The sequence below is a fragment of the Sceloporus undulatus genome, chromosome 1, assembly GCF_019175285.1.
Source record: "Sceloporus undulatus isolate JIND9_A2432 ecotype Alabama chromosome 1, SceUnd_v1.1, whole genome shotgun sequence".
Lineage (NCBI taxonomy): Eukaryota > Metazoa > Chordata > Lepidosauria > Squamata > Phrynosomatidae > Sceloporus > Sceloporus undulatus.
The window spans coordinates 306,987,662-307,002,422 of NC_056522.1; positions in this window are offsets into that span (position 1 = coordinate 306,987,662).

Genomic DNA, 14,761 nt, shown 5'->3' on the forward strand with positions numbered 1-14,761 from the left:
CGGCTGGGCCCTAGTGGTCTCTTCCCACTCTCTAGTTCTATTATTCTATATTCTATGATGATGATGATGATGATGATGATTATTCTGTTATTTCTACCCTGCCCTTCAGCCCTCGTGGCTCTCAGAGCAGTTTACAATTATTATTTTTAATAAGACAGTTCCCTGCCCTCCGGCTTCACATCTAAAAGACACGACCCCAAAAAGAGAAGGGAATTTGGGGAAAGGATGAAGTCCAGTGGTTCTTCTCTCCCTCTGCTGCCTGGACCAAGGCTGATGGATTGAGGGAGGGTTCTTTCTCTCAGGGTCCCTGGTGGAGCTGGGCCACGCCTATTCACTCCCTCCCAGCCGAAGGTAACAGTTATGGAGGGAGGGCCTCTATCTTCAGGCTAGCCCTGGGGAGCTGGGCCAGCCTATTCACTCCCTCCCCGGATGCCCATTTCACGCTCTGCACCAGCAGCAAGCCATGGAAATTTTATTTCTACACTAGCAAGAAACAGCATTCCCCAACCCCACCTGGACTGGAGACAGCAGAATAGGCTGTGTAGAATGTACAGCTCTGTCCTTCTACTCCTCACTTCTGCACTCCCAGCATCTGCTGCTTTACTCATATGATGGGTTAGTTCCCCAGGTGCATCTTACATCTCAGTGGTAGCCTGTAGCTTTCATGTTGGTGAGTTTACCGGAAATATAATCATAATAAAATAATAATAATAATAAATGATGATGATGAGTTTATTATATACCGCTTTTCCAAATTAGATCCAAGCGGTGTCAACAGGAAGTCACATACAAAGTCAAATAACACTAACAGGCCTCTCTCCCCCTCAAGATGGTGGTCAGAAGGAGGGCTCTTAGTCTTTCCAGGCCAGGCCTCTCTCCCCTCAAGTGGTGGTCGGAAGGGGCTTTTTCTTCTTTCGGCAGGCATTGGAGCAGCCTGCCTCTCTCCCCACCAAGATGGGTGGCTGAAGGGAGGGCTTTTCTTCTTTCAGGCAGGCGTTGGAGCTGCCTGCCTCTCTCTTCCCAAGATGGTGGCTGATGAAGGGAGGCTTCTTTCTTCTTTCAGGCAGGCCGTTGGAGCTTGCCTGCCTCTCTCCCCCCAGATGGTGGTCGGAGGAGGGCTTTTTCTCTCTTTCAGGCAGGCAGTTGGAGCTTGCCTGCTCTCTCCTCCCCCAAGTGGTGGCCTGAAGGGAGGGCTTTTTTCTTTGGGCAGGCAGGTTGGAGCTGCCTGCCTCTCTCCCCCCAAGATGTGGTCGGAAAGGAGGGCTTTTATCTTCTTTCAGGCAGGCGTTGGAGCTTGCCTTCCTCTCTCCCAAAGAATGTTAAAGGAACAATCCCAGGCGATCATCCCCAGCCCCCAAAATAGATTTCAGCACCCTGTAGGTTCAATGTCCTTGGAACTGAAGCCCAAAGTGCATCCACTGCTCTGATGACATGGAAGTCACATTACACCACTGGTGGCAGGCCTTGCCAGATGTTAGGGCCTGGCCCTGAGTCTCTGGGCTCATTCACATTTACAACCAAACATCGTTTGAACCGATTCAATCCCGTGAAGTTCCTACCACCCCCGAATCTCACACAAGCGAATCTGGGGCTTGCCACCCGTCCGTGTAACTGGCCCCTAGCCGCAGGTCTTTTGAAATCGGCGCAATACCGTTCTTTCTCAAAACCCCCGTCCTGGGAATGAGAACTTGGCCTCGATCACCATCGGGCAAATTGAGGAGGGATTTGTCAAGGGTGGGCAAGGGCAAGCATTTCCTCCCCCTCATCGGACGGAGGGGGTGAGGAGAGCCCGGCGAAGAAGGGACAAGGGAGCATTCGGAGCCTCTTTCCCCTGCTCGCTGGGCATTCCTTCCCTTGCGGAGAAAAACTCCGTCATGAACAGAGCTCCTTCGGCATTGTTCTATTCCCAGGCAGATGGAGCCCAGGCTTGCACCTTGGATACCTTGATCTCCTTGCTTTTGCAGGGTGGGAACACAATGTTGCAAAGCATCATGTTACATTTTTAACATTTTTTTGAGCAATATGCGCATTGTTCTATCCAGAGCAGAGGAGCCAGGCTTGCACTTTTAACCTTGATCTCCTTGCTTTTGCAGAGGGGAAGCACCAAATGTTGCCAACAATCGATGTACATTTTTAACATTTTTTGAGCAAATGCGCATGTTTCCATCCAGAGCAGATGGAGCCAGGCTGCCACTTTATATCCTTGATCCTCCTGCTTTTGCAGAGGGAAACACAAATGTTGCAAACAATCGCGTTACATTTTTAACATTTTTTTTGAGCGAACATGCAATGATTCTCTTCTTCAGCAGCATACGCAAGGAAGCAAGGAACGCTAATGTGCTTTTCAAACAAACAAAAAAAAAAAAAAAAAAGCAGGCCAATCCCCTCCTCTCCTGGGACAGGGGCAGATCTGACCCAAAAGCCCACAGGTATTAAACAACCGAGAGAGAGGAGAGAAGGCATCTCCTCCTCCCTTCAGCCGCTGAAACCCCCCCCCTGTGCCGGCTCTTTAAAAAGGAGGAGACTTTCCCCGATGCCCGCAACGCACCATGACGATAGCTTGATTGCCGCGCCATCTACCACATGCATTCGCTTTCTGTCAACATGCATTCGATTTCAATTTGTAGGGGCACTTCTAACGGAGCGTTCGGGGGCGGGGCACATCCGGATCTCCCGTCCCTCCATGTCCTTTTACCCCATATGAATGGGGCCCTCGTTTTCATCAGCATTTCCAGGTACGACCCAGGCGTGCACACTTCTTCCATTTTGTGAGGGCTCTGCTCAGGCAAGAGGAAAGCTCTGTGTGCAAATCTCCAGTTCTGCTAATATAATAAACCGTTGCTACAATTTGCAGGTTTCATTCATTTTTTGCTGCAAGTGTGCAAGCCAGTGTGCAGAGAAGGGAAGGTTGATGTACAGTCAACACCTCTGCAACTTGTGGGGAATCTATTCAGGACTCGCCTGCCCCATAAGTTTGAAATCTTGTGCATTTCCAGCCCCATAAGCTTGAATGGGGTGCATGTGCGCAGGGCACGTGTCACAGGCCATGACCCCCATTAAGGTTAATAGTGGTACCACCTGCGTGGATTTCCAAATCCACACATTTCAAGTTGTGGGCTTGGGGAGTGACTGTATTTACTTCCTCCTTCCTGCCCTGTTGTGGTGGTGTCAGGCCTCATCCTTGCCCTGCTCTGTGTCTACCTTCTGATAGAAGCAAGAGGTTACTTAAATGTTTCCTCTTCATGTCTCTCTCAATAGTTGAGAAGGAATCACCTGCATTTTGTTTCATCTTCAGCTAAGATTTGTCTTATTCCAACAAGGAAAAGTATGTTGTGTGCACAGTTGTAAACAACTTTAGTAGGTACTTATGCCGAATGCTAATGACATACCAGCAGGCCATCTGTAGGCTTAGGTTTTGGCCCCCAGAAACCTCATTGCCTGGGACCACTCCTGAACTGGCAGCCTCTCCCTTAGAGACTCTGCGTGCCAAGGACAATCAAAAATCTCATATGGTAAAGTCTCCACATTGGAACCCATGTCATAAAGGGTGTTTCTAACTACTGCCCTGCCTAGGCCAAAGCATTTAGTTACTCAGCTGTTCTCCCTATATAAGAACTGCACATTCCACCAAGTTTAACATAGCTTTGTTTTTTAAATTTAGCCTAAGGGAACGTAAACACTCATACAGTCCGTTTCTCTCTGAATTCAAATACACACACTCAACCCACACAACCACAACAAATACAAATATTCACTACACAAAAAGCATTAGAGGCTCAAATGTTCTTTCATTGACCGATGCAAATAGGTTTGAAAGAAATACACCTTGTAAAATGTGTGGTTAGAATAGACTCTAATAAAAAAAAAGTTGGAGATCTTGATGTTGGCGACCAGTGTCCTAACTGCAAAGGAGAAAGGCACTGCAAAATATTAAGGACATTCAAGAAAAATTGAGGGGCATGACCAAATAAAAGCTAACACTCATATAAATGTAATCCATGCTCTAGTCATGCTGTTTGTGGAAAAAACATTTGGATTCGTCCTGGACAGAAGGTTGAAATGTAGAATCATGTCGGAAAGGAAAACGTCTGGTCACTCTCTGTTCTCACCGTCTCCAATTCATCCTCTTGGAGTTGCATCCCTTGAGTTTCTTTGGCCTGTTACAGACTGCCAAAATAAAGCTGCTTGGGTCTCTTTGGGTAAGCATTTAAAATGATGCAGGGTCCTAAGAGTCCAGCGGTCGCGCCAAACGCCACACTCATTTCTAAGCACTGGAGTGCAGCTTTGGTGCAGCTTCCGATTCTTGGTGCATGCATCATTTTAAACAGCATATCTCCAAAGAGACCCAAAGCAGCTTTATTTTGGCCAGTCTGTAACAGGCCTTCTTAGTCTCCCAGTATCTTCTTCCCTTATCCCCTCTTCCATTTCCCTTTTCCCCTTGCCCCATCTCTCGTCTTGTATGTGTGTCATGCACCTGCACTCACTCACCAGCTTCTCTACTTTCCCAGGGTCCCCACCAAATATCAGGGTTAGGTTGTTTGAGGTTCCCCCCCCCCGCCCCCCGAGGTGCCCATGCATGAGAAAAGGTACACATCTAACCATGTGCACTTCTCCTTTCTTCTTCTGCATCTGTTGGTCTTTTATTTTTATTTATGTCAAAGTTTTAGACAACCAATTGAGGCAGAGGATTTCTTCAAGGTAGTTTACCAAATAAACATTTTAAAACATCAAAAAATATATAATGCAGCGAATAATCACTTTTTTTTATCCTACTCCTTCCTATTGTTTCTTTCGTTCCCTGACAAACAGGCTCTATCCCTTCACTCTCTTTTCCGTTCTTTGGCGTTTATCACACTGAGGTTATTGGAGCTAAGATACGGGGTTGAGTGTGGGTCGAACGATGCAAATTGACGTTATAACGCTGTTTATTTTCACACTGGTTTCTTTCACTGGGAGCTGTTTGTGTGTGTGCTTCCATGGGGCTTCCGAACTGAATCCTTACTGGCTCCTCATTTTGGTGCTTTGATGTGAGTTCCTAAATAAGTGTATTGACGGGATTCACATTGAGGCTCGGTTCCAAATTCACTGCGTTATGGTCTGTCTGGTGTGCAATTCCAATTTGCTTGTGTGCTCTTGAAACACCACAGCCACAAACCCCCGGGTTGCCAAATTTCCCATGATGCCGTGCGTCATTTTGCCCCATTTGCTTCCGGTGCTCTCCTCTGAATGAATGCATTCACGTTTTAATGTGGGCAGGCAGACATGCTGGCTGAGGGGGGAGTTGGGGGAGAGAGAAGGGAAAGGGAAAAGACGGGGGGGCAACGAGGAGAGAGTGGTGTTAGTAAGTTTCTAAACGATTCTTTGGGGCGAGAGGGCAGGCATCCTCCAAGTGGGGCCAAGGTGGAGCAGGGTTTACTTCCAAGTAGAACTGCAGTTTCTACACTGGTTACTTTTTGCAGTGAAATAAATAAATTATTATTATATTTTATTATATTAATAAACAATTCACTGCAAAAATAAAATAAAACAACACATATTTTGCCGGGGGTGATACACTTGGATGAAGCAACAGCATTTAGAGATAGGTGACATTCCCTATCCTTCACGTGAGGCTAGGGATGGAGATCCCGATGACAGATCTGAAAGAAAAAAGGCGGCTGGAGGCAGAGATGGCACTCCCAGGTTCCATAGCCTCGAGCCAAGGACCCCCACAACAAAACTCCAACTCACATAAGTAATAATAATAATACATAATAATAATTTATTATTTTAAAACATATAATAATAATAATAATAATTTTTAAAAATAATATATATAATTTAAGTTATTAGTTTGCTGAGGCACCAGAGCTCTCTCTGCAGGAAGGTCAATGTCTCAGGACACTGCAGTCCCAGCAATTCACATAGCACTAGCCAGGACACTAAGTGAAGTCAAACCAGATTATTTCCTAATGCAGATGCCAGGAAAGGGATTTCAATCCATATTTAGATGTGAAGGAAGTGAATGAACCGGAGGCTGGAAGCAGAGATGATACTCCCCGAATTCCACTAGCCTCGAGCCAAGGACCCCACAAACAAACTCCAACTCCATAGTAATAATAATTTATTTTAAAATAATAATATAATAATACTACTAATATAATAATAATAATAATATAATTTATTTAAAATAATAATAATAACAACAAATAATAATTTAATTATTCGTTGCTGAGGCACCCGCCTCTCTGGCAGGAAGCTCATGTCTCAGGCACTGCAGTTCCCCAATTCCATCGCACTGAGCCGGACAGTTACCGTGGATTAAACCCTTATCTCCCCGTGTGGATGCAACCTAGAAGGCAACTTACAAAGGGAAGGAGAGATGTGAGGAATAGAGGAGCAATGCAAGAGGATAGATGTGATGTGGATGAAATGGATGGGCTCTAACACGGAGGACCCTTTGAATTGGCTGCCAGGATGGGAAACTAGAAGGGAGGAAGAAAGGGGAAGCTGTCATTCCCGTGGAAAGTGGAGCCAGGCTCCCTTCTTCACCCCGGAAGTGCCAAGGTTCAGGATGCGCCAGAACCCATTGAGCATGCTCAGGGTCCCAATCGAATCACCTGATCCCCCACGGTATGCACGGTGTGGAAATACCAATTTGCACTCACTCCGCTTTCCTGAATCCGCCTCATGTGACTTCCTTGGATACATTCCCCGATTTGGAAGGGCAACGGATGGCCACCAGTGTGATACACAGTCACGTTTTAAATCAATTCGCATCGTTAGACCCACACTCACCCCTGATCTTAGCTCCAATAACCTCAGTGTGATAATCGCCTTTGTTTCAGTGCATCACTGGGGGTGGGTAGGTGCAGCCCACACCGGTGACAGCTCAGAAGAAGGGTGATCCCCGGTCAGGCCTTCCCTCCCCTGTGCCATTGTGTCATTCTTTCAAGGGAAGCCCATTGTGCTCCCTCCCCTGCTGTTCTGTCCTTCTCATGGGAGAGAACAATGGGGCAGCACCCAAAAAACATATCCTAGGTTTCTAGCCCACTTACACAACTGATAGGACTCAGTGTAGGACCCTAGAGATTTCCTTACAGCTCTTTCTAGCTGCTGAAAAACAGTGGTTTCAGAAATTCTGAATGTAGCTGCTGATCCGAGATAATCTTAGGCTTATTTTCCCATCGTATCTATTTTGTTTTGTGTGCCTCAAGTTGTTTCCAACTTATGGTCACCCTAAGGTGAACATATTCGAGGCTGAGTGTGGTTCACTAAAGTCACCAGCTGAGCTGGAATCGAACCCTGATCCAAAGTTGCATATTATTTTAAAACTTTAAAGGTTACCTTTAACATTTTCCTAGACAGGTAATTGACCATACAAGAAGCCATCTAGATTATTAAGAAAATTGAAGATCCCACATGCTTTATTATCAAATCCAGATATACTTGGAAAGTGGCACATGCAGTGGCTTGTACACTGCACTGAACAGACAGGTTCATGCTGTCTCTTACTGAGTTGTTCCCTTTCTTTTTCTCTTCCCTCTCCCTCTCACATAGGAATAATGAACCTGACCCAGCTCAAAGAGAGTTCAAGGCTTAATTCATTAAAGCTTATAATGTTCTTCAGCCATTTGAATCAGACATGGAGAAGATAATGTATCAGTAAGTGCTTCTTTATGGAGAGATAAAGTAACCCTACTAGGAGCCGTGGTGTGTGTGTGTTTGATTAAAAAGCCTTGGTCCTGGCTCTCAGCTAGTGACATCCCAGGCTGGTGGAAACTGCCAGGCTCAGATGGTGGGAATACTTTTGGCTGGCCCCACCTTGCGCTAGGAACAACCCAACAGATCGTAGCACTGAGAACAACTACAAATGAAATACAGCTTCTGAAGTACCATGGAGATCTGGATGCTGACATAGATCTGTCACATTTCTTGCAGCTCCAGTCTGGTCCTTGGCTCCTGAGACCATCGGAATCAGTCGGGCCCCAAAACTCCTGCTCCACTTAACAAGCAGACGCTGTATTCAGTACGTACCCAGGGGCGCCCAAAACGAACCTGGAATAACTGGATTCTTTTACCGTGGAAGGACCGCCCGCATGTTGTGCTGCGGCATCCTCCCGGAGGTAAAATAGGCACCGCAGACCACCCCATTTTTTGCAGTATGACCGGGCCTTGGTTGTAATCAAATCACACTCTCTCAGTCTCAGATGATGGCCATGGCAAACCTACTCTGAAGAAATTTGCAAGAAAACCCCAGACACGTTGCCTTAGGATCACCATAAGTTGAAACCAACTGATGGCCCACAACAACAACAACATAGACTGAATAGTGCTCCCCCCAATCCCTGATTTTTAGATGTGGCCCTTCATAAAGACAGAAATGTGGGCATTTTGTAATTTTAGAAATATGGACCATATGTTAATTTTCAAGAAATACATGCTAGTTAATTGAAATCAGTGCTTTCATTTGGATTTCCGTAGCACACAGATTGTTAATAACTACATCCTGATCATTATCCCTGCATGTCTGCATTTTGAATTCTCTTAATTGCTATTTGAAAACCTGGCAATACGGGACAGTGGATCAAGCTACAAGAAAAGAAATTCTATCTCAACATTGGAAGACCTCCTGACTGTAAGAGCTGTTTGACAGTGGAAACACTCCTCAGAGTGTGGTAGAGTCTCCTTCTTTGGAGGTTTTAAATAGAAGCGCTGACCATCTGTCAGGAGTGCTTTGATTCTTGTTTCCGCATGGCCGAATGGGGTTGGACTGGGTGGCCTTGTGGTCTCTTCCAACTCTAAGATTATGTGAGCTGCATGAGACCCATGCCATTGGAATATTCTGAACGTAGCTTTATAGCTATCTGAAAGAAGAGTAGCATGTCTGGAGAGGAGATGGTCTACAGAGAGGTGGGTTTAGTGATGTGATTAAGGATAGAAAATTGCTGGGAAGGCCATCATTTTACAGGGGGTGAAAATTTGCCTCTCTCTCTTTCTTTCTCTCTCTCTCTTACAATCTAAATTCAGTGTTACACTATATTCCCTTCTCTCCTTTGCCTGCAACTGGTTAATTGAATGCAATACCCTTTGTATCTGCTGGGATTTGGTTCCAGGCCCCTGTGGAACCAAAATAATGTATTACTCAAGTGCATAAATCACAATGGGCATATCGTAAAATGGTGTTGCCCACTTATATAAAATGGCAAACATCATGATTGTTTTCTGAATGTATTATTTTAAAAACATTTTCAAGCTGGGGTGGTTCCAGTCTGTGGATTCAAACATCCATGGATGTGGAGGGCTGACTGTACAATGCATATCTGCCTTGGGTGTGGTGGAGCCTGCTTGGAGATTTTTAAACGAGGCTGCGTGGTCATCTGTTGGGAGTGCTTTGTTTGTTTATTCCTGGAGGCAGGGGGTTGGACTCGATGGGCCTTGAGGTTCCTTCTAACTCTATGATTCTATGAACAGCATAGAATCACAGAGTTGGAAGAGGCACAAGGTCCATCCCGTCCAACCCTTGCCATGCAGGAACTCTCAATCAAAGCATCCCCAATGATGGCCATCCAGCCTCTGTTTACGACCTCCAAGGAAGGAGACTCCACCATCTTCAAGGGAGTGTGTTCCACTGTCGAACAGACCTTACTGTCAGAGTTCCTCCTAATGTTGAGCTGGAATCTTCATTCCTGGAGCTTGCATCCATTTTCCATGTCTAATCTCTGGCGCACAGAAAACAAGCTTGCTCCATCCTCAATGTGACACCCCTTCAAATACTTAAAGAGGGCTGTCATATCCTTAACCATCTCTTCTCCAATCTAAACAACCCGCTCCCTAAAGTTTCTTCATAAGCTGGTTTCCAGACCCTCACCATTTTGGTCACCCTCCCCTGGGACATGCTCCAATTTGACAACCTCCTTTTTGAATTGTGGTATCCAAAACTGGAACAGTACTATAGGTGAGGCCTGACCAAGGCAGATAAAGTAACACATTCCTCCCTTGATCTAGCACTAACTACTATTGATTTAGCCTAGAATCGCTTTGGCCCTTTAGCTGCCGCTCACACCGTTGACTCCTGTTCCAACTTGTGGCCCTACTAGGCTCCTAGTCCCTTCACATGTAGTCTCATTCAACCAGGTGTCCCCCCACCTACCTCTATGCATTGCATTCTTTGCCCCTAAGTGCAGTAGTTAAGTAGTTCATTTTCTGTGTTGAATTCATTTTTCTTCCGGTTTGTCATGGCGCCTCGCTAAGGCGGACTCTGAGATAGTGCGGGAGAAGTCCAGCCAAACACCAGCCTCGATCTCCAAAAGATTTCTCAGAGATCGGGAACTTCCCCTGTTTGTTTAGGGAAAATCAGAGGGGGGGGCTCGCATCGGACTGAGAAATCAGGTAGTTCTACCGCTAGTGGGGTGTAGAATGAAGAGGAAAGAAAGGGTTTAAATAATTTTCCTTGAGAACCCACCCCCCTGTGTCTTGGAGAGAAGAATAAGCCAGAGGGAGACAGTTGGGGCGGACGAGTGGTCGTGGCTGTTGCGAGTCAGTCTCCAAAGAGGGGAGGGAGGAGAGGAAGGAGGAGTGGAGCGGAGTGTTGTAGTCTGGGAGGAGAGAACGAGCGAAAGAGAGAGATCGACAACGAAAGGAGGTTGGAGGACTGAGAGAAAGGAGACGAGATGTGGAGTAGACTGCTGACGGAAGGAAGAAGGTGCGAAGGAATAAAAGGAGAGGAAGCGAGGCGTTGGGTTTGTTTATTAGAGCGACAACGGAAGAAGGGTCTGAGAGAGAAGTCGAGACGGGGATAGAAGTGCCGAGGAAGGAGGTCGGAGGAAAGAGAGAGACGAGTCGGAGGAGGATAGGTGACGAGGAAGGAGACTTGCTGGGTCAGAGAGAAGAGAGAGAACGAGCAGAACAGGACGACATAGAAAAGAGGGTTTGGAGGACTAGCAAGGGACAAAACCTGGAACAGTCTCATACGGCAGGAGGCGAGGCGGACCCGGACTCAGAGAGGTAGTCTGGACGTGGGGTGGATACAACATAAGAAAGAAAGACAGCTAAGAAAAAGGATGGTAGTAAAAGGCCGCAGAGGGGAAAGGAAATAAGAAAGAAAAGAACATCTGGACAGAAGAACCAATTTTGGAGGGTGATGAAGTTTTACAGAAAAGAACTGAGGACAGAGTAATAGGGATATTTAGATGATTAAGATTTATTTGTTCCTAAAACCGTTGAGAAGGGATAAGCTGTGATAAGGGGGAGTTGGGAGTTCGCAATAGTAAAAAGGAGGGTTGGGGTTAATAATTGGAAGGCTGGTTGATATTTCTAAGAAGAAGAAAGCGGTTTGTTTGTTTGATTTTGACTTTGTTGTTCTCCCTCTGCTTTGTTCTGGTGCCCAGGGTGGGATTGTCTTCGTTATTCGGAAGAAGAGGCATCAAACATAATATGGATACTAGAAATCAAGCTCAAAAGGCAAACCAACAGGCCCCAAACTCAAAGAACACTTTCTTGGAAGCCAAAAAGCCCAGACAGAATCAGCTTCTACTGATAAATGAAAATTTATCGATACATTGTCTGTTAATCCTGCCAAAGAAAGCACAATTTTAAAAAAGGATAAAGCAAGAATAGTCAGCACTTTGAGGAGATAAGCCAAACAGAGCTAAATTCATAATGGACACTCAAAAACTAAACAACGAGTCGCAATTTAGATTCCGGACAGAAAAACTGGCGATGGAGATGGTGAATCGACCGTCCAAAAGAGAAGAAGAATTCGATGAACGGCTCTGCGGAACCGAAACGAGAGACGAAAGTGAAAACAAGGGCTCGCCCCCCGCGGAAAAAAATGAAGATTTACTGGACCATACACGGAAATTGCCGAAATTTTGAAAAAAGTCCTGTCTTTTTTGAGCAGAAATTGACAACTTATTTCCATCCCAATTCTTAATCAACAAAACCAAAGGGACTGCCACGGACATAGCCGTGACTTGTGAGAAAACGTACACGTGATTTCCTTTGTCCTACCATAATGATACACCCTTCACTTATAAAAATCAAGAATGAAAGTGTGAAAGCATCCCTGGAAGAATTTAAGGAAGAGAAACGAATCTATTTACTGACCACGTTTCTGAGGAAGGAAGGAACCCCCACCATGGATAACTACAAAAGAAGGTATGAACTTCTGCGGGAATTAAAAAAAAAGAACGAAGATCTCTTCCAGACAAGCAAAATCCTTTTTAAGGAAAGTGACAGCAAGAAACAAATGAGGAAAAACAAAGGAGAGGGAGGGTCCAAAAAAGCGTGAATAGAAAAGTGCTGGTGAACGAAACAAAAAGGACAGTGGTACCCTGAGGGATAAGAATTACCCAGCTTAATAATTGTTTCGGGATAGGAGGATACGAAAACATCCCATAGGGATTTATTGTTTAGGCTTACGAAGGTTTTTTTCGGGTTACGAAAAAATCTTGGTGATTGTTTTAAATGGAGCCGCGGAAGAGAGAAGCCGCGGCTTTTTTTTCATTAGCGGCTATGGTTCAGGTTACGACGGTTTTCGGGTACGAAATTAGCCTCGGAACGAATTACTTTCGTAACCCGCGGGAAGCACTGTATAGTAGGAGTTGGGGGGAAACCATACTAGTTGATTTAAGTGGAAACGAAAGACGAAGATCTTGAGGAGAGACGAACACCAAACCGCAACCCTCTGGGAATTTCTAATTTTGAGATAGACCCGCAGGAAAACCTAATGTTGACGAAGAAAGGACTAGAAGGAGAGGAGCGGAGAAAGGAGCAGATTTGATATATCTGAAATTCCTTCGAAGAGGAATTACCTCCTGACACTTGAACAGAATTTTTATTACGATTTACATAAATATTTTGAAGAAAGGCACAATTTAATCAAAGTAGTGTCTTGATTGTTTAGCGGATACAGTTTGACAATGGCCGCATACTGTGAAATTATTATCTTGGAACGTTTACAAGCTTTTTTAAACCCACCACAAACGCGACAAAAGATCTGTTCTTATTCAAAAATATTCAAATTAGACGTAATTTGTTTGCAGGGAAACTAGAATTAAACAGCAGATTCAAAATCTCTCCATTGAGGGATTGTTATTACTATAATAATAATAATAATAATAATAATGTTTATTTATATACCGCTTTTCCAAATTAGATCAAAGCGGTGTACAACAGGAAGTAAAATACAAAGTAAAAAAAAAAAATAACAGGACTCTCTCTCCCCAAGATGGTGGCTGAAGGGAGGGCTTGTCTTCTTCCAGGCAGGCAGTTGGAGCTAGCCTGCCTCTCTCCCCCCAAGATGGTGGCTGAAGGGAGGGCTTTTCTTCTTTCAGGCAGGCAGTTGGAGCTTGCCTGCCTCTCTCCCCCCAAGATGGTGGTCGGAAGGAGGGCTTTTTCTTCTTTCAGGCAGGCAGTTGGAGCTTGCCTGCCTCTCTCTCCCAAAGAATGTTAAAGGAACAATCCAAGGCGATAATCCCCAGCCCCCAAAATAGATTCAGCACCCTGAATAGGTCCAATTGTCTTGGAACTGAAGCCCAAAGTGCATCCACTGCTCTGATGACATGGAAGTCACCATTAACCACTTGGTGGCAGGATTGCCAGATGTTAGGGCCTGGCCCTGAGTCTCTGTTTTCATCAGCTATTTCCAGGCAGGAGACCAGGGTGCAAATTCTTCCATTTTTGGCAGGCTCTGCTCAGGCAAGAGGAAAGAGCTGTGTGCAAATCTCCAGTTCTGCTAATATAATAACAGCTTGCTACAATTTGCAAGGTTTCATTCATTTTTTGCTGCAAGGTGCAAGCAGTTGCAGAGAAGGGAGGGTTGATGTACAGTCAACACCTCTGAACTTGTAGGGGAATCTATTCCAGACTCGCCTGCCCCCATAAGTTTGAAATCTTGTGCATATTCAAGCCCCATAAGCTTGAATGGGGTGCATGTGCGCAGGGCACGTGTCACAGGCGTGCACCCCATTAAGGTTAATAGTGGTCACCCCTGCGTGGATTTCCAAATCCACACATTTCAAGTCTGTGGGCTTGGAGGAGTGACTGTATTTACTTCCTCCTTCCTGCCCTGTTGTGGTGGTGTCAGGCCTCATCCTTTGCCCTGCTCTGTGTCTACCTTCTGTATAGAAGCAAAGAGGTTACTTTAAATGTTTCCTATCATGTCTCTCTAAATAGTTGAGAAGGAATAATCCCTGCATTTTGTTTTCATCTTTCAGCTAAGATTTCTGTCTTTATTTCCAAACAGGAAAGTATGTTGTGTGCACATGTTGTAAACAACTTTAGTAGGTACTTAATGCAGAATGCCTAATGACATCACCAGAGGCCATCTGTAGGTCTTAGGTTTTGGCCCAGAAACCTCATTGCCTGGGACCACTCTGAACTGGCAGTCTCCCTTAGAGACTCTCTGAGTGCAAGGACAATCAAAAATCTCATATGGTAAAGTCTCCACATTGGAACCCACTGTCATAAAGAGGTGTTTCTAACTACCTGCCATGCCTAGGCCAAAGCATTAGTACTCAGCTGGTTCTCACTATATAAGAACTGCACATTCACACAAAGTTTAACATAGCTTTGTTTTTTAAATTGAGCCTAATGGGAACGTAAACACTATACAGTCAGTTTCTCTTCTGAATTCAAATACACACACATACACACACACACACACACAAATACAAATATTCACATACACAAAAAGCATTAGAGGCTCAAATGTTCTTTCAATTGACTGATGCAAAATAGGTTTGAAAGAAATACACCTTGTAAAATGTGTGGTAGAATA